The sequence below is a fragment of the Strix uralensis genome, chromosome 8 (genome assembly GCF_047716275.1).
Source record: "Strix uralensis isolate ZFMK-TIS-50842 chromosome 8, bStrUra1, whole genome shotgun sequence".
In the NCBI taxonomy this organism is placed as follows: domain Eukaryota; kingdom Metazoa; phylum Chordata; class Aves; order Strigiformes; family Strigidae; genus Strix; species Strix uralensis.
In genome coordinates this window covers 26,399,421-26,414,462 of record NC_133979.1, presented here as the reverse complement: position 1 = coordinate 26,414,462, position 15,042 = coordinate 26,399,421, and positions in this window count along the sequence as shown.

The following is a 15,042-nucleotide window of genomic DNA, read 5'->3' as shown; positions in this document are numbered from 1 at the left end:
GTTGTCAAAGAGGATCAATATTTGCCACCTGAATCTGGAATTGGTTCTCAGTTTGTTATTAAAATTCAGTAGTATAGTATTTTCCAAAAATGTGTCCATGCACACAATTACAAATGTAGCCATGCTGAATTTTCCTTTTAATCATGCCAAGATGCCTTCTTTGTCGTTAATGGCTGATGAAAATGTTGAGATTTCTCTTTATAATTAGGTCAAGTTACCTTCCACTAGCTGGTAAGTACGTAAGAAGGGGCTTTTGTTCTGTTTATACAAAGCTGTGCTAATAACTTGCAACAAAGAGGGAAGCCTTTTGTCCTGTAAGAAGTTAGGAGTTATTAGAATTATTCCTTGAAGTTCAGTGGAGTTCAGATGCAGAGCTGTAGTGAATGGCATATCTAGAAGATACCCTTTTCTGCACAGTACGTAGCCAATGCAAAATGTCCATAATGCTTACTGTTACATTTTCACGTTTTAGATCAAGACAAACAACAGGCTCTCCTGAAATTATATTTATACTCCCTCCTTCTAAATATAAGCATGTTTAAATTAGATTAAGAAAAATAAATATCTGGATATCACACAAAACATCTTAAAATTTATTCTAGTGACAGAAAATGAAAAGGTGAGTTGGGCTTTATGAATGCTAACAAATGGAAACCTGTTTAGTCAGTGGAATAGTATGGACTTCACCCTGTCAACTTCTTTACCTGGGATTTTTTTTTAATACAACAACTTGTCATAGGAGGAGAAGAAAAAAAAACAACAAAAAACACACACAAAAAAAAAACCCAACCAAAAAAAACAAACAGCCAAACACCCAAAACCTCATAGCATTCAAAATGGTCAATAGTTGTTTGCCATTGATTTCAGTGGGAAAAGAAGTGAAGTAAACCACAGGCAATCATAGAGTCAGATGAGAGTTCTGTGTAGGTTTCACATGTGTTTTGAGGATAGGGGTACTAGTTTTGCAGCAGGTTTGATTCATGTAAGTGCCAGACAGAAATATTCTATTTGACTTGATTAATTTTATCACTGGGCTGTGGAATATGGGTTGTGATGTAACCTTTGTTAAGACACTTAAAGTGGTGATGGGAGAAAGTAAATGAGGTCTGTACATCTGAAATGAAAAAAAAAAATGGCCTTGTGGTAAATATTCTTCAGCACTTTTGTAGGAACAAAGTCCTTGTTCAACATTCTTTTGTGAAATTTCAGAATTTAAGTTTTGTAAATACAAGGTTTTTCTTTAGTACTGTATTGGGGAAAGTTTGGTTTCGTTTTGATTAAGCTTCTGTTTCAGCAGAAACTACTTCCTAGCATGATCTTGAAACACAGCTCATTCTACACTACTGGAGAGCTGACCTTGTTTCCTAGGGTCCTTTTTATTTATAAAATAGAAATAGGTAGAATCTGAAAATTACAGCTAGCTAGCAGAGGGTCTCTTAAATGGAAAAGAAATTTCAACTTTTTCTAGATGAAGTTGAGGTAAATATTATTTCTTCCTATTTCTTTTTACAGTAGTACCAAAACTTTCAGCTACTAATAGTAAAATATCAAGAAAATATCAACGATACCATTATTTTCAGAAACAAGAGATTCTAATTAAACCAGAATTGACACATCTACATATAACAAGAACCCCTCCAAGGTTTCATAGTTGTTTTAGAATTTCTTAGACTTTTAGCACCATCAGTCGTTATTAATTGGTCCCAGTCTATCAGAAACCACGAATGAGTGTGTAGAGCCTTCCAGACAGCTCAGCAGTAGAAAGTCCAAATCTGCGGTTAAGCGGTGGCTTTTTAAATAGTGGCTAAATATTGGAAACAATGCTAAGATTTTTAGACAGTATTATAACAGAAAAATTATTTATTTATCTAGAGCTAGTACTGGACTTTGTATTTTATCTTCGTATTTGCACAAATGTCATCTACTAATTGATTGCAAATGTAAAAATGACCAACCTTAGTTAGACTAAAAGATCAGAATAGTGTTCTATAGTCCTGTCACTGAATCCATAAAATACATTTTCCTGAAGATTTAAACTGTACAAAAAAAAAAAAAAAATATGGATGAGAGAATCTTGGGCACTGCAGGATGGTAAAAATGAAATAAATCTATCTTCATGCATGTTAATTACAAATAATAACTGTACTACTGCTAACAAATTGGACACTAGTCAAGATGCTGATCCTTGTAATATCCAGCATAACTTTGCTGATATCCAGACTGAATAACTGGTGTGCTCAGTTGGTTTGAAGATTACTTGTGAGAATGTTAGGAGTATGTGGGAAGGTAGTTCTTGAGATTTTTAACAACTCCAGTTAAGAATCTTCTCTAATCAATTATTTTTAAATGAGGTACATAGTCATGTAATGATCATGTCAATAAAATAATCCTCAATTTTCTATTCTGGATATTTAATCAAGTGTAAAACAAGTCTATATAAGGAAGTCCATTGTGTCAAGTCTTCTTTCAGTTACATAAACAAGAATGCGCTTTGGTTTCTCTACTTCGGACAGTATGTGGCTCAGAATCACAGAATCATCTAGGTTGGAAAAGACCTTGAAGATCATCTAGTCCAACCATTAACCTAGCACTGTTCTCAACTCCACCATATCCCTCAGCGCTATGTCGACCCTACTCTTAAACACCTCCAGGGATGGGGACTCCACCACCTCCCTGGGCAGCCCATTTCAACGCCCAACAACCCGTTCTGTAAAGAAATACTTCCTAATATCCAGTCTAAACCTTCCCTGGCACAACTTGAGGCCATTCCCTCTTGTCCTATCGCTTGTTACTTTGTCAAAGAGGCTCATCCCCAGCTCTCTGCAACCTCCTTTCAGGTAGTTGTAGAGGGTGATGAGGTCTCCCCTCAGCCTCCTCTTCTCCAGACTAAACACCCCCAGTTCCCTCAGCCGCTCCTCGTACGACATGTGCTCCAGACCCTTCACCAGCTTCGTTGCCCTTCTCTGGACACGCTCGAGTAATTCAATGTCCTTTTTGTAGTGAGGGGCCCAAAACTGAACACAGTAATCAAGGTGCAGCCTCACCAGTGCCAAGTACAGGGGTAAGATCACTTCCCTGTCCCTGCTGACCACACTATTTCTGATACAAGCCAGGATGCCATTGGCCTTCTTGGCTACCTGGGCACACTGCTGGCTCATGATCAGCCGGCTGTCAATCAACACCCCCAGGTCCCTCTCTGACTGGCAGCTCTCCAGCCACTCCTCCTCAAGCCTGTAGCGCTGCTGGGGGTTGTTGTGGCCCAAGTGCAGCACCTGGCATTTGGCCTTATTGAAACTCACAGAGTTGGCCTCAGCCCATCACTCCAGCCTGTCCAGGTCTCTCTGCAGAGCCTCCCTACCCTCGAGCAGATCAACACTCCCACCCAGCTTGGTGTCATCTGCAAACTTACTGAGGGTGCACTCGATCCCCTCATCTAGATCATCAATAAAGATGTTAAACAGGAGTGGCCCCAAAACTGAGCCCTTGGGGACAGCACTCATGTCCCAACAAACTAACCTCCTCTATCAGGCATCTTATTTTTCATCATTGTGCTTAATAGCTATAGGCAGAGTTGTTTGTGGGGTTTTTTTTGTTCTTGCATGAATATTAAGTCAAAATGAGTTACAGAGAAATTGTGCATAAAGTAATTTTTTTTCCCTGTTTTAAATTTGTTGCGAGAAAATGTTGTCTTTTTCCAAGCTAGAGATACAGATTAGATCACGGTAGAGACTGTTCTGTGCCTTTAATCATTCAAATTTTTACTTTTTCTGGGTTTGACTTTGTGGCTGTGGCAGACTGCACAATCTATTCAAGGTACAAATTTGCAGAATAGCATAATAATATAGCATGTTCATAAATCTCTACCTGTTTGCTTTTTGTCATTATTGTGTATTGAATATCTTATGCTGGTTCTGTCAGACAAGCACTGAATTTGACAAATGAGGAGAGGAGTTCTCATGGAGATCAGATAGGTTGTTCCAGCACTCAAAACTGAACTATTAAGGCCAAAATTCACATGAAAGGATAATACAGGGTGCCGTCAGGTGCTATCTCATACATCTTAATTAAGGATGAATTAACTGAAAAGAGGCAGATTTGTTTGCTCTTGGCTAACCTCTTACTCAAATCAGTGGAAAAAATGCTCAGTTGATGTAAATCACTGCCATTCTTATTTAAGTTCATTGAAATCACCTGGGATTCATGTCAGTAATTTTGTCTTGTCTCCCTGAGTTGGGAGTGCAAAAATCCAGCAAGAGATAAAATGATATTATGGCTTACATATTTTTGTTCTCTTTTGGCGTGTTGTTTGGCCAATAATGTTTCTATTACCAAACATCCACTGATTCGCGTAGGCCTGTCATGCATTTATGTGGTTTTCTTTAAATACAACATCCTAGTAGTTCTTTCTTTCTTGATTTTTGTAGATCATTAATTACACTGTTTAAGATAAGCTAGTAACTTGCTTGGTGAATGGGCTATACATCTGTATGCCTATATAATATGTAAGAAAAGTACATACTTTATAGTACAAAGTATGTAAGAAAAACTGTACAATCTCTTCCTCGTAGATCCTTGCCTATCTCCCTTGCTGTTCAGATCCCACTGTTGCAGCATTTCTACTGTACATTCTTTGCAGATTCAAATTTGTCATTTGTCAAATGCAAATACCTTTTTACGAAGGTTTGAATTATTAAATAAAGTGTTTATAATAATTTGAGTACAACTCTTAAATGAGTTTTTCAAACATTTCTAAGCATTAATACATTTTTACAGCTCTATATGTAGGAAAATATTTTACATTTTTCTAGTAAGTTTTCATATTTTAGAGAATCATCCAGGGTGTGTACAAATTCACAGGCAAAATTAGATACACTGAGTTCTGATTTCTCACTACTTAAAAGGCAGACATAAACCTTACATACTTGTTGTTAGAAACCAGGGATGTCATCTCTGGACATAAACCTAAAACCTAAAAGTTTGTACCTATCTTTTCTTTGAATAAATATGAAAGCATAGACAAATGATAATAGAGTCTAAGGGAAGATACTAAAAATGAACATTAAACATGTGCAATCATGTCAGCCATTCCAAAAGACTTACAAGGCTGTTCAAAATTATTTGCAAGATTTATTAAGTTGGAGGTACATTGCTGAATACAATTTATCATATTTTATATGTCTGCAATTATTGATGATTGACTGTTGAACCTTTATAGTGGACTAAATAGGAAAGGCATTTTGGTTAGGCACTTTCCTTCTGATAAAGGCTTAATGAAAGGTCTCAGTGAAGCATAAATGTTTTCAAAAAGCCCACAAAACCCTGTCTGTAAGCATTATGTATACATGTGGCTTGTATTTCTAAGAATAGACCATATTACCATGATGTCACGTCCCAGGCCGTGGGTTACGAGGGGTGTGAATCTTTTGAATTCCCCAAGAACCTGCATGCCCGTGGAAGAGCCAGTCTCTGCTCGGCAGAGCCGCAGGGTGGGCTGAGTCACCACAATGACTCAGAGGAACAGCTGTGCTGGTGACTTTATTAACTGACTGCTTTAGTAAGTGAATGGAGACAATTTGCCAACAATCAACTGATAATGGTCTGGAGAATGAATAAAGGCGCTTTGACAATGAGACGGTCAATGATCAACCGATCGCAATTCAACTCCTCCAAAACTTATACACATGAATATATGTAAGAAAGAGAGAGAGCAGAAAGAGGAAAGAGAGGAGGAGGGGATAGGAAAAGGAGAAATCACCACCCTTGGATCTCACATTGTAACAGAGTAGCCAGCTTGGTCCATAGGTGGTGGGTCAACAAAGACACACGTGGGGTATTGCCTTTATATAGTTTTTCTCGCGTATGTGCAATAGGTTGTTCCAGAAGGTTCCCATTTTCTCTGGCTTGTACCTGCGTAGTTAGGCAAGTTCTGTCTCTGGGCAACAACAGGAGGGAGGGGGAGGGAACTGGCCCAGCACCCTACCTCTGCAGAGCTTGCTTCGCTTCCCCCCCCATAGGGCATCTCATTCGAGTTGAGACATCTTTACAAACAGCTTCTTGTTCACGAACAGTTTGTGATACGTGAAAATGCTTTCTTGCCAAAATGCCAGGCATTAATGTGCATAGTTTTAATTTGCTTCATAAAGTGAGGAACTAGGGAGAGCTTGGGGGGAGGGCAGTAAGAGTTCTAAGCTTTCAACAGTGAAGTTCAAATGGTGCAACTAAATGTTAACTAGTGTTTGTGATAGTTGTATCTGGTTACATCCAAGTTAGAACACCTCTGAAACAATGAAAAAGCATGTGGTCTAAACCATTGCTAACTTCTTTTTACCATCTGAATCTGTGTATTGAGGAGTATTATGTATTCTAGTGCTGAATTTCTTTTGATTCAAAGATGGCCTTTAGTCACAATCCTGAAAGAAATAGTGTCTGAATGCAGAGTCTTCTCAAATGAAGATTCTGATAAGCAACCTATCAATATTCATTCTTTAGTTATGGAGAATATTTTTCCCCAGATATGACAGAAATCACTTTACAGAACAAATGCAAGCTTTTCATTAATGAAACTCATTGATATATTGTGATTTGTCTTCACTATCACCATGCGTAAGTACTATCAGCTAGAGCAGTTCTAAGAAATTATCCAGGGAGACAAGACATGAATAGTGTAAAGGTGAAAACCTAGGCAAAATAAAAAGTGATACAAGGATCATCCCAGGAGCAACATCGGACAAAATGCATCTGGTAGATGGATGAATAACAACTGGGAACAAATAAAATGGCAGGCAACAGATAAAAAGCATAGATAGTTGCTCAGCTGACTATTATGTTGAACAGGATTTTCCTGGCATACCATATGTTACATGTGCAAATAGATTGACAGAAAATTCATCAGTTTTATCCTCTCCATGTGCATTTACAGTACTCTTTTTGACCATTTTGCTTTCCAGGCATTGAATTTAAATATAAAAATCCACAACATGCAACAACAGGAAGAATCAAGATCGTTTTCATCTGTCTTCCTTTGTAAAAGTCCTTCAAAACTGTGTATTTGGTGTATTTTCCATCATGTATTTGCTCAGTTCTAGTTCAAATATATAGTGCCAAACCAGGTTTAATCTTCTTTGTTTTATCTTTCTGCTGAAGCCAGTCAGTAAGATGTACAAAATTTTAAAATTTGGGTTCCTGAATCTCTGTTTTACCTTATGGGTTCAGTATACAAATTTTAGTTGTTATTTAGACAGTGCTGGGTTAGAGTGTGAGAGAGGAGGACTCTGGTTTATCTGGTTCACACGGTTTCTAGAAAATGCTGCTATCCTGTTTCCCTAGAGTTTATAAAGAGTGTGAATGGAGGAGGGGAGTGTTGGGAGACAGCTCAGTTGGTGCATGCATAGGAGGTGGAGCTTAACTTCTCTCTCTCTCCCTTTTGGGTGATCTCTGAGTCATCTTGGTTTTGGGGATGGGTTTCACAAAATACCTGCTTTGTCTCAGAGGTTGCAGGAAGGGTCTACCTAGTCTGTCTTTACTTTAGAAGTTAACATCTTGCTAGAACTTGATGAAGGGGTGATTGGATAGCACATAATGGGCTAACTTTGGCCTCTTCAGGAATCTGCTTGGCAGAGTAGCGTGGGATAAAGGCCTGGAGGGAAGAGGAGTCCAAGAAAGCTGGTTGATATTCAAGGATCACCTCCTCCAAGCTCAGAAGTGATGCATCCTGACAAAGAGGAAGTCTGCTAAGACCACCAGGAGGCCTGCATGGATGAACAAGGAGCTCCTGCACAGGCTCAAACACAAAAAGGAAGCCTACAGAGGGTGGAAGCAAGGACAGATAGCCTGGGAGGGATACAGAGAAACTGTCTGGGTAGCCAGGGATCAGGTTAGGAAGGGCAAAGCCCTGGCAGAATTAAATCTGGCCAGAGATGTCAAGGGCAACAAGAAAAGCTTCTATAGGTACGTCAGTGATAAAAGGAAGACTAGAGAAAACATGGACCATCTCTGGATGGTAACAGGAGACCTGGTTACCTGGGAGGTAGAGAAGACTGAGGTACCTAACAATTTTTTTGCCTGTCTTCACTGGCAATGCCACACCACCCAAGATGCAGAAGGTAAAGGCTGGGACTGGGAGAAGGAAGAACCGCCCACTGTAGGAGAAGGTCAGGTTCAAGACCATCTAAGGAACCTGAAGGTGCACAAGTCCATGGAACCTGATGAGATGCATCCGTGGATCCTGAGCAAATTAACAGATGAAGTAGCTAAGCCACTATCCATCATATTTGAGAAGTTGTGACAGTCTGGTGAAGTTCCCACCTACTGTAAAATGGGAAATACAACCCCGTTATTAAAAAGGGAATGAAAGGAAGACCCAGGGAACTACAGGCCAGTCAGTCTCACCTCTGTGCCCGGCAAGATCATGGAGCGGATCCTCCTGGAAACTGTGCTAGGGCACATGGAAAATAAGGAAGTGATTGGCGGCAGCCAACATGGCTTCACTAAAGGAAAATTGTGCCTAACAAATTTGGAGGCCCTCTAAGATGGTGTTACAGTGTAGGTGGATAAGGGAAGAGCAAGTGACATCATCTACCTGGACTTGTGCAAAGCTTTTGATACTGTCCCGCATGACATCCTTGTCTGTAAATTGGAGAGACATGGATTTGACAGATGGACCACTCAGTGGATAAGGAATTGGCTGGATGGTCACACTCAAAAGACTTGTGGTCAATGGCTCAATGTCCAAGTGGAGAGCAGTGACGAGTGGCGTTCCTCATGGGTTGGTGTTGGGACCGGTGCTGTTTAAGATCTTTGTTGGGGTCATGGACAGTGGGATTGAGTGCACCCTCAGCAAGTTTACTGACAACACCAAGCTGTGTGGTGCGGTCGACACGCTGGAGGGAAGGGATGTGCCATCCAGAGGGACCTGGACAGGCTGGAGAGGTGGGCCTATGCAAACCTCATGAAGTTCAGCAAGGCCAAGTGCCGGGTCCTGCACATGGGTCAAGGCTCTCCCAAGCACAAATACAGGCTGGGCGAGGAGTGGATTGAGAGCAGGCCTGTGGAGAAGGACTTGGGAGTAGTAGTACATGGAAAACTGACTATGAGCCAGCAATGGGCACTCGCAGCCGAAAAAGCCAACTGTATCCTGGGCTGCATCAAGAGAAGTGTGGCCAGCAGGTTGAGGGAGGGGATTCTCCCCCTCTATTCTCCTCTCGTGAGACCCCACCTGGAGTCCTCTGTCCAGCTCTAAGGTCCCCAACATCAGAAGGTCCCTTCCAACAGAAACCATTCTATGATACACTCATATAGAAGAAGATAGTATGCAGAGCATGGCAGGTGGGGCCATTTTGCAGACTATTTTATTTCCTATGCTCCAAAGGATTAAAGGACTGGATTCGATGCAGACAGATGAAATACGATGCGTATGCAAGCAGCTTCAGTCATATCAAAGTCACATATCAGCTTGTTATTGTCCCACTTCCTTTCCTATATCATTATTTGCTAGTTCATCAATAGTTACTTTTAACTTCCTTATAGTTTGAAATGGGACTCAAATCTGTGTGTTTTATTTTCTTTATCTTTGCCTTCAAAAAAGGGAGGCAGAAATTGCTGTCTCTAATAGGAGTTGGCCCTGGTGATAGTCTCAAAACAAAGTGGAAGATGGTGGTTCAGGCAGAAAAAAGATGATGCAGAGGATGACTTACGTGTACAGGAAGATGCAGGAAACAAGTATAGCATTGTTCATTCTTTATTGTATCTTCTCCAGTGTAATAGCTGCTGAGTATTCTGACAGTGCTCTTGCTCAGTTCTATTTAATATGTTGAAACTGTATTGCAGAGATGTTTACTGCAAGATACGTGATATCAAGCGTCCTTTCACCCATTGTGTTATGAAAGAAGCTCTGGCCCTCATCAACATGTTTTACTCCTACTCCTTGTATCTGGCATATTCAGGAACTGTGTTTTGGATAGAGTTAAAACAGCCCGCTGTATGTGACAAGATTGCAAACTCTGGTGACTGACCCCAGCACCTCTGTGTTGTCATTCATCCCTAAGGCTCTTTTCTTAAGAGCTTGCTATTATCCATTAGTAATAGTGAGAACAGCCAGCTTGAAATCACCTATTTGTGTCACTGAGTCTCCAGAAACAAAAGTCAAAATGCTCTGGGAAAGGTAATGGTGCAGGAGAGTTTATGGAATACTATTCCAGAAGTCATCATTGCAGTTTGCACGGGGCCTCACGAGTGTACTTTAAATCTTGGTTTGTCTACATCCTGCCTTTCTGATATTTAGGAGTAGCCTGAATGTGAAGGGAGGAAAACATCAAATTAAAACAGATGATCTATTTGTGGGTGCTTGCCTTGCACACTGACATAAGAGAGAAAAAGAATCTGTTATTTATTGGTGCATGCTGTTACTGTAGAGAATAAATGAAAGATTTTAACATGGGATAAGTGTTTCATTATGATATAAGGGAATCTGTTTATAAAGATCTTGCCTGTTCCTACTCACATCATATATTAGACATAGAATTCCAGAAGTAGATGCAAACTGAGATTTTTTTTTCTTATTTGTGATACATTTTTCTAAAAATATGATAGTTTGAAATTGAAACAAGGGATATTCAATGAAAACTGGAAGCTAATGTGTTTATAGTGTACAGAAGTCAGGTGTCTTTAAACAGAGCAAATCTAGTTACCATTATGGGTATTTTATTCAGCAAAACAGTTTAGTAGACTTATAATGGTGATAATTTATCTTGTTTGCTGGACAAAATATCACTGACAATGATTGGGGCAAAGGGTAGGATTAATTAACAGTAGTCAGTGGCTGCTTATTAAGTGAGTTTTAGGATGTAAACCTAGGTGGGCTTCTGAGCTCAATCAAAGCTTTGGTGGGATTGCTATTTTTGTTGTTTATGAAGGACTGGTATGCCTGATCACTTGATCATTTAGCAGTTGCAACTTTTGAAACAGTAATTTAGCCCAGCTGTGATGGAGTCTGTGTAGGAGAGTTGTGTGTGAAATAAGCCATTATGATTTACAGTCAGGTACTTTGCTTCTGTTGTGTTTAAGGTGAGGCTAAATTTGGTAAGAGATGAATTCCCTTGCATTCTAGCTGATCCTCAGAGATCAGAGGGGCTAGGGGCAGCTGGACTTATCTCTTAATAGGTATGCGAGTTGGACCCGTGACTATAGGCCTGACACCAGATGCACGAACAGCCCATGTGCTGTAGGTCCAGTTGCATTCAGGAGAAGCCGTCGGGTTCACGAATAGTACGGTTTATTCTTATGCAACATTTACAGATTCTTTAAGATCACCTATGATAAATGCACAAACTGTGGGTTGGTTATATAACACTACACACAAAAAGAAAAATTATTGCAATCACACAAACTTAATTCCTGGGTAATCACTTGGCGTAGCCGAGGGCTCAAATCTTACCAAAAGGCATCCCTTCTGGGGGTGGGGGGGGCGAGAGCACAAACCCGTCAATCTGTCCCTCCGATTTGGTGTCGGATTATCATCCTCCCAAGTTAGGTACAAACTTGGGGTAGTATTTATCTTAGTACGTATGTGCGAGTGGGTGGGACTGTGGTCAAGCCATTATCTCTTGAATAATGACACAGCACATTCCTTGTTCCAACCATAGTTCTGGTTTGAATATAGGCTAAGTATATGATGATAAAAATAGTTACCAAGATGTGATAAATGTTTTCAATCCTGATGCATCAAAGGTTTTGACAAACACTTATTAAATGATCCTGAGAATAACCTTTAGGCTTAGCTGACTGAACTTGATCTTATGCTACTGCGATACCATCCTATCAGGATGATCTTAAACATTATCCTGTGTTCTTTCTCTTTCTAGTTTCTGTTTGGTTCCGTATTTAGCAGTGCTCAAAGTTTCAGTTAACACTTAAGTATGTAGCAGGAGCTGAGGTCATAAAAGTCTGCCAGAACAAACCCTCTGTTAACTAATGTCTAATTTGAGAAGTACTATCTCAGTTAACGGCAAGCGAAATAAGTTTGAATGGTGCTGTTTCATTTCCACCAGAAGTCTGAATGGTCCCTTTTCTCTGCAGCTTTACATTAAGTAAGTGACAAAAGTACTATTGCCAGACCTGAATTAGTAATACAGCACTGCAGCAGCTCTTTGCAAGCCTTAATGAAGCTCAGGCATGTTCACAACAGTCCAGCCAAAGTCCCAAGACTGCATTTACAGTACTTGCGCAATACAAATTGTTAAAGAGGAAGATTTTGCTTCAGTTCATTGACAGTTCTTTTGTTGCAAGGGGACTGCATTGCAGTAGGGCCTTCTTGCTGGCAATGGAGGAAATTCACTATTTCCAGACATTCTCTGTGGACGTGTTTTGTACAATCCATGGGGTATTTAAAAACAAACTTTACCATAATGAGGTGATATAAAATGACAGGTCTATAGCTGGTATAGTTCTGTTGCTGAATGTCAACTCAGAACTGTAGCATTTATATCACTAGAGAATATGGCACTAATGCTAAGGTTCTGAGTTGCAGTGAGTGTTAAATGTGTGATAATTCAACAGTTTATGATCTCTACAGGTAGACAAGGCAGCAGAAATAGAATTTGGGCCAGCTTTTCCTGTCAATTACACCAGTGTTTCTCGACTAACTTTATTGTGTTTCAGGTGCCTTAAGCCATATAACTTGCCAGTATGGCCAAGTCTGAATTCAAGAGGTTCCAATATCCAGGTGCCTAGCCTGTCCCTTCGTTACTGCTGTGGTAACAGAGCAGGCTGACAGCATAATGTCTGTATCTCAGCTTCTCTGATTCCATTTACCATATTAACTCACACTATCACTGAAAGCACATACCTCTGCAGAATATGAAAAAGCATGTTCTCATTTGCAACAATGAAGAGCCAGGATCAGTAACACCTTATATGACTACAAATATTAACTCTGTGACTGTGAGTCAGCCTTTAGAATAGAACTTGTCCTCTCTTCTACAATCTGCACAAATGTTGTTGCTATACAAAGCAGTATTACAGAAGAACGGGATCTGACAGATGTCTAAACATCATTGCAAAAAATAGAGAAGAAAAGATTAATACTGGAGAACAGTACAAACAGGTAGAAAAGGTTGAGATTGGGAACAAAAAGGTACATTAGATGACTGAAGAAAATAGCACTTGGAATAATAGTGCAAATGAAATGAGAGAGAAGGAGGTAACAGTTACATGTGATTACTGTTGAGCTGGGCAGTTATACTTTCTCAGCACACAAATATATAAAGGTATAGGAGTACAGCTTTATTATTTTCTATTTATAAAGCACTAAACATTGCAATGATATACATACCTTCTAGGCAAATGTTCTAAAATGGCAGTAGTGCAATCAAATAGCATCATGATGTGCCCTAATAAGGATCATCAAGATATTAATCCCATGCATGAATTGTGATAACATTATTTGAACTAGAGATCGTCAGTTAAAAGAACAAAAAATATTATAGAACTTCAAGGTTCTATAAATTTTTCCAGGTTTCCAATGAAAAAGAAGCAAATTCCTCTCCCCTGCTTCTAATTGCCAAATAACACCTAGTTTTCTCATAAGCAACAGAATGGGGAAAAAGTATTCCAATATTGTAAAGGTTTCAGTTATAAGGATTTCAACATTAGAAACTAAGTATTTCTTTCTGATCCTTTTCTTTCCAAAATTTATGGTGAAATGGATGCAAATACTGGTTATTGCTGCTGTTTTCCTTTCTAGATACTGCTGTTTTCACACTTCGAATATTGCTGTGCAATTCACGTTAGTGACAGCTGAGGGATGACTTAGGCTCCCTCTAACCTGGATTGAATTTTGAATGGTGTATGCATGCAAATAGTGTTTTTCTTGCTTTTATAGTCTGTTTGACTTGAAGCTTTCCCTAAAGCTTACTCACATCCCATTTTTTTCAGTTATAATGTGGTTAATTTGTGAGCTTATTTTGCAAGAGTTTGATTACATTTCATGTCCTCAGCTTACCTAACATGTATAGTGAATTCATACAGCTTTGTCTCTTATTTCTGACTTAAGGATTTTTTTCTTTTAGTTTTGCTAATCAAAAAGAGGGCTTTGACTTGATTTCTGCTCCCTTCCCCATAGTCTTAAAGGGTAAGACTGGTATTTCAAGCTTCCTTCTTTATTTAGCACTGCCTGTGTTGGTTTCCTTGCAAGCCTGCAGCAACACCCAACTTTCTAAATGAGGTTGTGAGCTGTGTTATCCTGAGACTTGCTTCTGTTGCAAACTCTTCAGAAGTTTGTTTCAACTGTGCAAAGTTTGAAAAACTTTGAGTGGGGTTTGGAATCTGCCTGAAGTCAAAATAGAGTAGATGCTATTGAAGTTGTCTAATAGGTTTGGATGCTTTTTGTTGATAATTTCCACATTAAGTTCAGTTGGTTTTAACAGAATACAGGTTTAAAAGGTAAGTAGCATACTAGTAAATAAAAAAAAAATAAACTTGGGGAGGAGAGAACATACTCTGGACTCAACTCTACTTGGACTGCTTGAAATCTAGGCTGCTTGATGTCCTGAAATCTAGGACTAATAGCAGTGTTCACAGATTTTTATAGTGGGTTTGAGGCAATCAGGATATCTTGTTTTGTGTCTTCTGTTTTTACATCCAGAAATTTTGAGCTTCCTGAACATGGTCTCACAATATATATAGTGATTAATATGGCCTAACATAGCTTCATGACATAGAAACTGGTATTTTCAATCATCTATGGTTTCTCTATTGTGAGGCTGTATCTGTTGTAAGTCAGGATTTATCTATAGCTGCTTTGGCTATTGAAGGCCTCAGTCCTGGAATTGTTATAACTGCAGACAAAACAACCACCTGCTGAACATTCTCATTCAATTATATGACAGCCATCATTATTGTTTCCTCTATCTTGTATTCAACAGCAGAACCCAGTCAGAATATTCCACTCGAGCTTCTTTAAAAGTAGCCATACATAACTAATTCTCCATAAATATAGTTTGCATTAGACAACAAATACAGGCTTTTGAAGTTCAAAGACTAAATAAA